A 9,918-nucleotide genomic window follows, 5' to 3' on the forward strand; every position below is an offset into this window, starting at 1 on the left:
TTTTAAAGCTAACAATTCATTCTAGCTGGAACTTGAATTTTTCGACAGATTTTTAATGGTGGGATAATGAATAAAAAAAATAAAAATTTAATCTTATTTTAAAAGATTTTTATTTTTATATGATATTATATAATTCATCTTTATTCTTATTATTATGGTTGGTATGTTTCTTATAAAAAATTATATATATTTGTGTTTAAATAGAGCTTTCTTTGTATTATTGTGAGTTAAACGCAAGTTTATATAACATTAAAATGGGCTTTTTAGTTAAAGAAAATGTATTATTTAGACCCTTTTTTTTTTTTTTTTTTTTTTTAATTTTAGTTCAAAATAACTGCTTTCTCTTTCATATTTCATCTATTATTTTTATTTTTTTAAATTTATTACAATTTTGAAAACTAGAATTTCAATATTTTGAAACTACGTGGGTGTTTGATATACCAATTTAATAACTTAAAGTAATTTAATAACTTATTAAATTAATAAGTAAATTAAAAATATGTTTAGTAGTAATTTTAGGAAGCGTTTTTAATATTTTTAACATTTAAAATTTTTTATCTTTCAAGTATTGAAAGAACCAAAAACACTTTATAAACACACTTTAAGTATGTTTGGTAAAATAATTTAATGATTTGACTTAAAATAAAAAATAACTTTAAATAATAAGTAAAAATAATTAACTTATTCTTTAGTCTATATCTTCATTTTATTTTTTTACCATCATTTGTCCTACTTACCTCTACGTTCTCCTTTACTACCCTATGATTTATATTTTTACTCAACCTTATTTACCCTAATTATAATTTATAAAAATAAATATGTTAATTTGATGATTTAAAATAAGTTTTAAATTAATTTTATTAAACAACATTGATATTTAAAATAAGAATTAGGGTTTATTACACTGTACCCCTCAACGTATACCCTATTTTGCACATTTTCACATTGAGTTTAACATTGAGCAATGTACCATTCATGTTTTATAATTACATACAATGTACATTTTTTTAGTTATTATGTTACTTTTTTAAACAAAAGGACATGTACTCTGCGTGTGATCGAGGGCAAAAGGGTCATTTTCTTTTTAAACCCCCAACCTTTAGTCCTCATTTTGACCATTACTCCCCTTGTAGAATCCCCAAATAACAACTTGTCTTCTCCCATGTTCTTCCTTCCTTAAAAGCCCTAAAATCCTAATCCCACAAAGCTACTGCTAAAACCCCACATAATTTCACTTTTTCTATTGTTCCTCCTTGTCTATAGGGTAGAAATTTGCAAAACCCTCAAATAATTTCTCCAGCCCTAGTACCCCACATAGTTCCCCGAAGCGGCCGTCAAAGCTAAAGATTTATCCATTGAGGTTGAAGATTTGTGAAGACAAATGACAACTGGAAGATTGATGGATTCTTCGGTCCATTGTTATTGTGGTAACGAGGCTCATGTTTCCCTAAATTTCCCTAAAAAAATTCCCCAAAATTTTGCTCCAATTTTTTGAAACATTAAAACAAAACTATAACCCTCAAATGGAAGCATAACATAAAAATTTAAACCCTAACATAAAAACCCTAACCCTTAATTTGGTCAAGCTTTATTTTCCCCAAAATTTCCCCAATTTTTCTGAAACATCAAAACAAAACCCTAATCCTAACCCTCTTTCTCGAGATGCTTCTACCCATTAAAGAAATTGCAAGATAAAAAAATATTGTTGAACTCCATGTTCTCTTTGATGTCAGTCCTACATTAACTTCCTTGAGATTCTAGGGCTTTGACTTGGGGATTTAGCAGCAGCAACAAGAGAGGAAAGGTCGACAAGAGAGATGAGGGTTAGAGTTTGGGATTAAAAAATAACAATGATCCTTTTGCCCTCGATCATATGAAGAGCACATGCATCTTCTGTCTAAAAAAATAACACTGTAATTCAAAATGTGTACATTATATGTAATTATAAAGCATGAAGAGGGTATGTTAGTTAATTTTTAACTTGATAGAATAATATGCAAAACACAATATAAGTTAGAGAATAAAATGTAATAATTCCTAAGAATTAAGTAATAAATTTTAAGTCAAAACTTGTATAATTTAACTTAAATTCAATTTAAGTTATTAAGTAATAAATATTAAGTTTTATTATATGTCTCCTATATATATATATATATATATATATTTTATTGAAACTATATTTTTAAATATATCTATATATATAATAATAAAAAAAAAGCTAATTTAAAAAATAATTAAAAACAAGGATAAAATGTATATTTTGATCGATGAGGGATAGATTTACCCCAAAATTCTCTAAATCACTCTAAGGGCTTTTCATTTTTCTATTTTAGAAAATTTATTGTAGAAAAGGTGAATATCATCTTCAATTAACGTAGAAAAGAAGCAAAAACAAAACAATTCGAGATAAAAAATCACGTTACCGACCAACCAAAATATAATATTAGAGCTAGAAAGACAGAGGGTGGTTTCTCAATTTTGTCTTGTGCCGTTTTATTAAATAATTTGGAGGAAGAGAAAAAAAAAAAAAAAAAAAGCAGTTGGAGAAAAAATTAAAGTGAAAAATGTGGGCGGCCACTCGAGATTATGTGTACGGAAATGGGCCCTGTTTCAGGTGGAGGCTTGATGCCAGGGAATCTATCACTTATTTTTCAATTTTTTTTCACACACTTATTATTCAGGTCCTCTGACACCTTGCTTCTATTGTATTAAAAGAGAAAAAAAAAAAAAAAAAAAAAAACAGATATTTAACTTGTTTGGAATCTCCGGTCCCATCACAAGCAATAACCAATACACTGTATATTTTTATTTTTATTTTATTTTCTTGAGTTGATCACCTTTGTTATTACTTCAACATGAAAAATTCAATGTTAATTATTATATTTTTGTTTTATTTTATTGAGTTCTTCGTCACCTTTGTTATTACTTCAACCTGAAAAATTCAATGTTAATTATTATATTTTTATTTTTATTTTTATTTTATTTTATTAAGTTCACCACCTTTGTTATTACTTCAACCTGAAAAATTCAATATTAATTATTTGTTTGATCTTGTGAAGGTGTCTATCTATTTAACCTTAAAATTTATATAAAATAATGTCCTATATCGGATAAAAAAAATAATTGAACTCCTTTAAACGTGAAACAGATAATATCTATTAGATGTAATTTTTTTATAAGATTTTAAAATTCTTAAATATTCATATTAAAAATGTGTTTTTGATTAAAAAAATTTGGGATATTACCTTTATTTTTAAAATAATTTTCAAGGACATAAGGTAATTTATATTTTTATTTTTATATAAAAATTTATTTTTAAAAACAAAAATATGAAATTTAAACAAAACAAGCCTTAATGAGCTGTTTTGCATTAACAAATTTATTTACTTATTTTTCTTAAAAAAGGGCTTTGTCGTTTTTACAAAAATAAAAATAAAAATTAAAGTAAAAACGGAGAAATGTGAAAGACAAGATGACAATCTTCTAAGGCATTTTGAATGGAGAAAGAATATCTAACTTTTTGAAAATGGGGTCTTACTTTTCTAAACTAGTGTACTATTTTAACAAAACCACCCCTAGGCAAAGAAAAAACAAAAGGATGCATGTTCTAATTGTGTAAAATATTTTTTGTTACATTTTTTTAATAGAATATCCCTTCACTTGAAAGTTGATTTCACGGATCTAATCTCACCTTAATCTTTAATTAATATCTCGTTTCATACAAAAGCATGATACTCTCTCTTAGTATTAATTTCTATTGGAGCATGTAAAATAAGGTTTTTGGATTACTTCTTGAAATGCTCAAGAATTCTGATTAGTTGTTTTATTTATCAATTTTTTTTTTATTTCAAATCATGAATAAAACTACGAATACGAGAACCATTATTTTCTCATAGTATAAAAGGCATAATATTCATTTTTATGGAAAAAAAATATAAAAAAAAAACTTCGAGAAAGCCCTATTTTTTAATTTATCCTTTTTTTTTCTAGGGAAAATAGGAGAAGAGAAACCGTATTATTTCTCTTTAGTTTTTAGGGGGAGAGTTCTTAGAGCGAGAGATTTTTTTTTTTAATAGTAACAATTTGTGGATAGTTTTAAAACTCTTAAAAACTGCTTCTCTTAGTTTTCCTTGGATCGGGTCACGCTAGTTGATTTGGGCACCCAAACCCAATTTCAACACAATCGAATTCCTACAAATTTAAATCAAGAATATAACTCTTAAAACCAAAATTGATTCAATTGATTCGGTTTTCAATAATTATAAAAATCGTTTGAGAATGAATTTTGAAAATCATTTTTATCCATTTGATTTTCGATTTCTTTCTCTCTTAAAGAAACTTAAATTCTAAATCTTCTATTTCTTGCCATTTATAATTATTTAGTGTTTATCCAAATATCAGTTGATTTTAACCGATGATTTAAATCGAACCAAAGATTTGATATTGATTTAAGCATAAATCTATCGTATCAATTTTAGGAATATTTCTTTTAAGAAAAACAGCTATGGATGACACCTTTTTATGTCACAAAAATAGGAAGGAAGCTAGAAAGAAATGCTGAGAAGTGGATGAGGGTCCATTTAAAGACCGACATGTATGTGAGTGATAAGCCAGACTTGAAGCTCTTCTAATAGACCAAGTCCCTACAAATTTAAGCTGCCCGTGTGAGAAGACTGCCGAATAAAATAAATCAGCTGCAAGTCTGCAAGCAGGTAGCCAAGGCCAGTTTTTTTGTTTTTATTATTCAACATTATTTTTTTAATTTCTATATTTATATGTGGAAATAAAAGAAATTGAAGTAGGGTTGGGGGAAGATGGCGATGTGCAACTGCGTCACGTTAGAATAGTACCATACAGCTAAGCAGCAGCCAACAAAAACGCAAAAATAAAGCAACAAAATAAATGAAATTAAAAAAAAAAATCCAGTAAAAAAAAAAAACCCAGCAAAATAGCGTAATCCATGTATATATATATATACATATCTCTCTAACAGTCCATGGCTCTACTGTACTTTCTGTGTGAGTTCCCTAACTCTCTCTTTCTCTCTCTTTCTTGCCGGAGACTCGGATCTCCGGCATGTCCTATTTTATTTTTTGTTTTTTCCCTATTTTTATTATTGATTTTCTGTCTATTTAATATCAGATTTTCTTTTCTCTCCTTCTCTCTATGGTTTAGCTTTGATTGTTGCTTTAGCTTATTTAGTCCCCGGAATCTGACATGGGTAGATGATTCATCAACTGGGTTTTGTTTTTCAATGGTTATTTAGGCCGGAATCCTACATGGGTGGGTGTCTTGATTTTGCCGGCATCCGATGGGAAAAATCTGACCCACATGCCCCAAATTCTGAATTTTCAAAATAGGAGCTTGCTAGATTTTGATTCCATTTTGTTAGCTCCATGTTTTCTGAAAACATATTTTCTGTTTTAGAAAAAAAAAAAAAACAAACAGAGAAATAGGGTTTTGTTTTGTTCTAAGAGACGGAGAAGCTCAATACATTAGACTCTTCTTTGGGTGTGAAGTCATCGCTTTACATTTTAGCCACTAGTAACTGGCCACGCCAGCACATGCCAGTGGCCCTGACGCAAAGGTGTCATGAATTATTATTATTATTATTTCTAATTATTTTTTCTAGTTCTTAAGATTTTTCTTGTGTCTGAGTATTTTTATGAATTTGTTTTGAGTATTGGTTGAGCTTACAGTAGTGCATGGATTGATTGACAGTGGTTGTTTGCGCATGTAGCATCATCAAGATTCACATGCAAATGCACGGTGGTGATGTTATCTCTGCCAAACTTTTCAAGGATGAGAATCTTGATGATGCTGCATCGGCAATAAACTACTATACAAAGGGCTCTCTCGTCACTTGTTGAGCAAGGTGATTCTTTCTTTTTGGTTTTCTGTTAATGTCTCAGGTGGGTTTATTGTATTTCTTTTTCGTGGGGATTCTTTATTTGGAGCAGTCCATCTATGGATTGTGCAGTGTAGACTTTCAATGTGTTTTTTCCAGAGATCATTTTGTAGACAACTACGAAAGAATTTAATGCATCAATGACCATTCAAAGGTCACTTAGCTGTGCTGACTTTGTAGATCTGTGATTATTCTTCTGAACCACAAAAAAAAAAAAAAAAAAAAAAAAATCTGATGTGATGGAAATGGCATCTCTTTATTCAGCTTCTTGATGAGATGGGAGTTCAGACCATGTCTAAAAACTGTGCGCAGAGAAAGGGCTTCATTCTTTAATCATACGAGTGTTTGATTTATAATTTTTCGAGCTTACTGGCCTCTGCAGATCTTTGATTTTGATTATTCTTTTTGAGATGAACGTTAGTGGGGTTTCATCGCTCAAGTACTGCAGGAAGACAAAGGAGCAACTATCACCTGGAGGTACCGGGGGAACTGATAAGATGGGAGATGAAACATATACCTGAGCAGAAAGCTAATTAAGAAAAGAGGTGAGGGAAGAACCAGGCTTTTGTTCTGATTTATTTATTTATTTAGGGTTTGATCTTTGTGGGGCTTGGTGTTATAAAAACTCAAATTGGGTTGCGCACGAACTTTGGATTTTTCTTTTCTTTGTCTTGTTAAACAAAAGATTCAAACTCTGTTTGATTATTTTTTGGACGTTCTTCCAAGTGGATTTGTCTGTGGGAGGAGTAGCTGTTTGAAAAATATTGGAACTGCAATGGGAAGTTTGTATACCAAATGATGGTGGGAACATGTCACATTGTCACATTGTCACAGCCATGGTTGGTTGCTTTTACCACTTATCACCTACCCATTACTCCTCTAAGTGGACCAACTCTTTCTGATATCTTCCATCTCTCTTTCTCTTTCTCTTTCTCTCTCTTTCTCTTTCTCTTTCTCATATTCAGTTGGGTGGACTTATTTTTCACCACTTCAATAATCTCTGAGACACTGAGTGCACATAGTTTTCACCTCTTCAATGATAGCACCCCAAAGTTCTTTTTTTTTTTTTTTCCTCCAAATATCTTCAATTTGCTTCATCATTCATGACAGTGATAATTCAGTGATTTCTTGTTTATAGAGATCTGTGTGCCTCTATCACCATCCATGCCCATGGTTTCATCTTGGCCTCTAGGTAGGTCTTAATATTAACATTAACAAGTCAAGAAAATAAATAAATAAGTGAATGTGAGGCCCATTCATAACTAAGAAGTCAGGACTTAAATTACTATTCCAGACTGGTTCCTAATAGGATTTGAGAATCCTCTTAAAGACCTGAGGTTTAGGCTTACTTAATTTGCATGTTTCTGCAAACTTTCTTGGTTGTTTTCTTCTGCAAATTCTCATGTGTTATACATTCATGCATCTTTGCCATAGTTTTTGTCACATTTTCACTTAATTTCTAATTAAGGTACCTCAGGAAAATCTCCAATGTAATTGCAATTTGACAGCTATTCTTGATCACGATATTCTTAATTATTATAAACTACCTAAAAATTCATATTTATCAAGGCAAAATTGTGATAATGTATGTTGTATGTATGTTTTCAAACAATTTTTTTTTTTTTTTTTTTTTTTTTTTTAAGGAAATCTATCGTGTATGTGTTTCTGTTCAGATTCTTCCTGCACAATCCAAATTTTCGACCTCAGACTTCCTTTTATGCATAGATTGGAATGTTTACATATAAGTGGTGCTCTGATCACAGCTACAAATTTACCATAAATTAATGTTTATTAAAGTTTGAATATTGTACTGTGTTGAACTTGATTCCATGTTAGCACAAGCTTAAATTGGCTGGACATGTCTTGGTTCCCCTAATACTCTACTAAATCATTGTTATGTGATCACAAATTTAAGATTAATTAGTAATTTTTGTCCTTACTTTATCAGGGTGAATTTATACCTGCTTATTATCTCTATTGTTGGATTCTTTTGCCCTCGTTGGGAGGAAGTCCTGCCTATCCGATTTCAATTATCTCAAACTTCGTAGCTTTAATAACATTGACATTGTTTTATACCTAGGGTGACCATGCTTTAGTCAGAGTCTTACAATTTTTATGGGCATGGTGCTTAGGAGCCAATTAGTAACTTTATTAGATGTGTGGCATTTGAGTTGAGGGACATATCACCACCTTCTTATACCAACAATAAGACATTTGTTTTAAAGAGGAATTTGTCACATTTCAAGTGTTGACATACCCCATTTTGGCCCTACAACATTGCCCTTTTTGGTGATCCTACAGAAAATCTCATTATACTATTTGTTTACTGAGCCAAAGACAAATCTGCTTTTTGCCACATTGATATCTTGTGTATGCATCATATTTCTGCATGACTAGTAGTTTAATTTCAAGCACTCTCAATGCATTAGTTTTCTGATGGCTTGGCACATTACAATAGTAGTGACTTAAAATTCCTATTTCATCTCTCGGAAATTATATAGTTGTTATGTCCACTTCAATTCCATTTCAGGATTTGCTTGGTTTGAGTTATTAATATCTTTCAATCTTTGTAACATAGATTTTTATAGAAAGTTCAGTTTATCGATAAATTTGATTCTTGAATCTTTGCACATATATGTAGCAATCTTATTATTCCTATGGGGGAATTCACCTGTAGATTTCATCTAGGCATTAGGAGCGCTACAAGAAAATGGAGGAAATGAAGGGGTGCGGAGTTTCTCAACAGTTGGAGCTGAAACTGTTGTTGCAAGATTAGTCTAGGCACCACCTTCTCCAATCCAAGATTTCACATCCTTTGGCATATTTCTATATGGTCTCAAACCATGGAATGAATATGCAAAAAGACTTGAGTCATGGACACAGGCAACCAATTATTGCAAAAATTTGGTCAACTAATACTCCTTTCCTCTTCCATTCGCAAACAGCAATCCCTCTATGTAACCTAACCTTTTCTGTACGTGATATTGGCCCAGTTAGTAACAGAAGATGTTTAACTAAGCCATTAGGTACTTTGTTAGAAGAAGAATAACATGTAGCTTGAGACATTAATTTCTACATATATATTAAAAGCTTATGGCATGGTCACTAAGTGAATTCTTAATGGACCATTTTTGTCTTCAATATTGTTTATTGAATGAGGAGTCATTTATTTGTTTGTTTGTTAAAAGATTTATCAGAACCCTGTATCACTTGTGAGCTCACCTCAAAATCAAAATTTGACTTGTGACTTGACATATGTACGCATGCACCACATTGCCCTTTCTGAATGCACATGAATTTGACAGATGTATAGACATGCATCTCTTTTTTGGATTCAGTTTACAAATAAGACAACCAATGATCCTTATCATGTTGACTTGACGAGTGCATACGGAAAATGAATACAGCTAGCTAATCTTCATTTTCTTGATGAAACTTTTTCATCCCATCTTTCATTGTCTGCTTATTAAAAACTTAGCAAAAATAACTTGACCTTATTGGGACCTATTTAAATCAAGCAAGGGTCAGGACAGTGAGGATCCTTGAAGCAAATTGTGGTCCCAAATCGTATACGTTGTGGTCCAATATATAATTGAGGCATGCAAGTGAAAGGACTATGGTGGGTGTCAAGTTAACAGATATTATTTTGGAAGGCAAAGAGGTTGCAGTAATTGTCGTATATAGTACTATATATCATAAAGAGAAACAAAAGCAAGAGGAGTTTTTGAGAAATTTTCTTCTTGTACTGAATCCATTGAGTGTTTCTTTTTATTTACTTCCTGTCAACTTTCAAGATGAGAATTTCTTATAAAAAATAAAAAACGAACAAATAAAATGTGTCGTTTGAGTCCCAACATGACAAACTCTTAGATATATCCAGAGTTTTGTACACTTCAATACCCTCATTGCACAGCTTTTATACTTCCCCTCAAGCTTAGTGTGGCTAGTGAAAGAACACTAAGCTTGCTCTTCAATCAAAAGCAAAAATCACAACATATGCAGATATAGAT

At 30.9% G+C, this 9,918-nt stretch overlaps 1 long non-coding RNA gene across 4 annotated transcripts; it reads left to right on the plus strand.

Moving 5' to 3' along the window:
• Positions 1 to 5,024: 5,024 nt before the first annotated feature.
• LOC117915888 lies at positions 5,025 to 9,049 on the plus strand. 4 transcript variants are annotated; one of them, XR_004651471.1, is made up of 3 exons: positions 5,025 to 5,587; positions 5,741 to 6,453; positions 8,586 to 9,049. It is a non-coding gene; the product is annotated as an uncharacterized LOC117915888 (long non-coding RNA). The 4 variants fall into 4 exon arrangements; XR_004651473.1 differs by lacking the exon at positions 5,025 to 5,587 and having other exon boundaries at positions 5,596 to 5,875; positions 6,173 to 6,453; XR_004651470.1 differs by lacking the exon at positions 5,025 to 5,587 and having other exon boundaries at positions 5,596 to 6,453.
• Positions 9,050 to 9,918: the final 869 nt, after the last annotated feature.

The sequence above is a fragment of the Vitis riparia genome, chromosome 6 (assembly GCF_004353265.1).
Source record: "Vitis riparia cultivar Riparia Gloire de Montpellier isolate 1030 chromosome 6, EGFV_Vit.rip_1.0, whole genome shotgun sequence".
NCBI classification, from domain to species: Eukaryota; Viridiplantae; Streptophyta; class Magnoliopsida; order Vitales; family Vitaceae; genus Vitis; species Vitis riparia.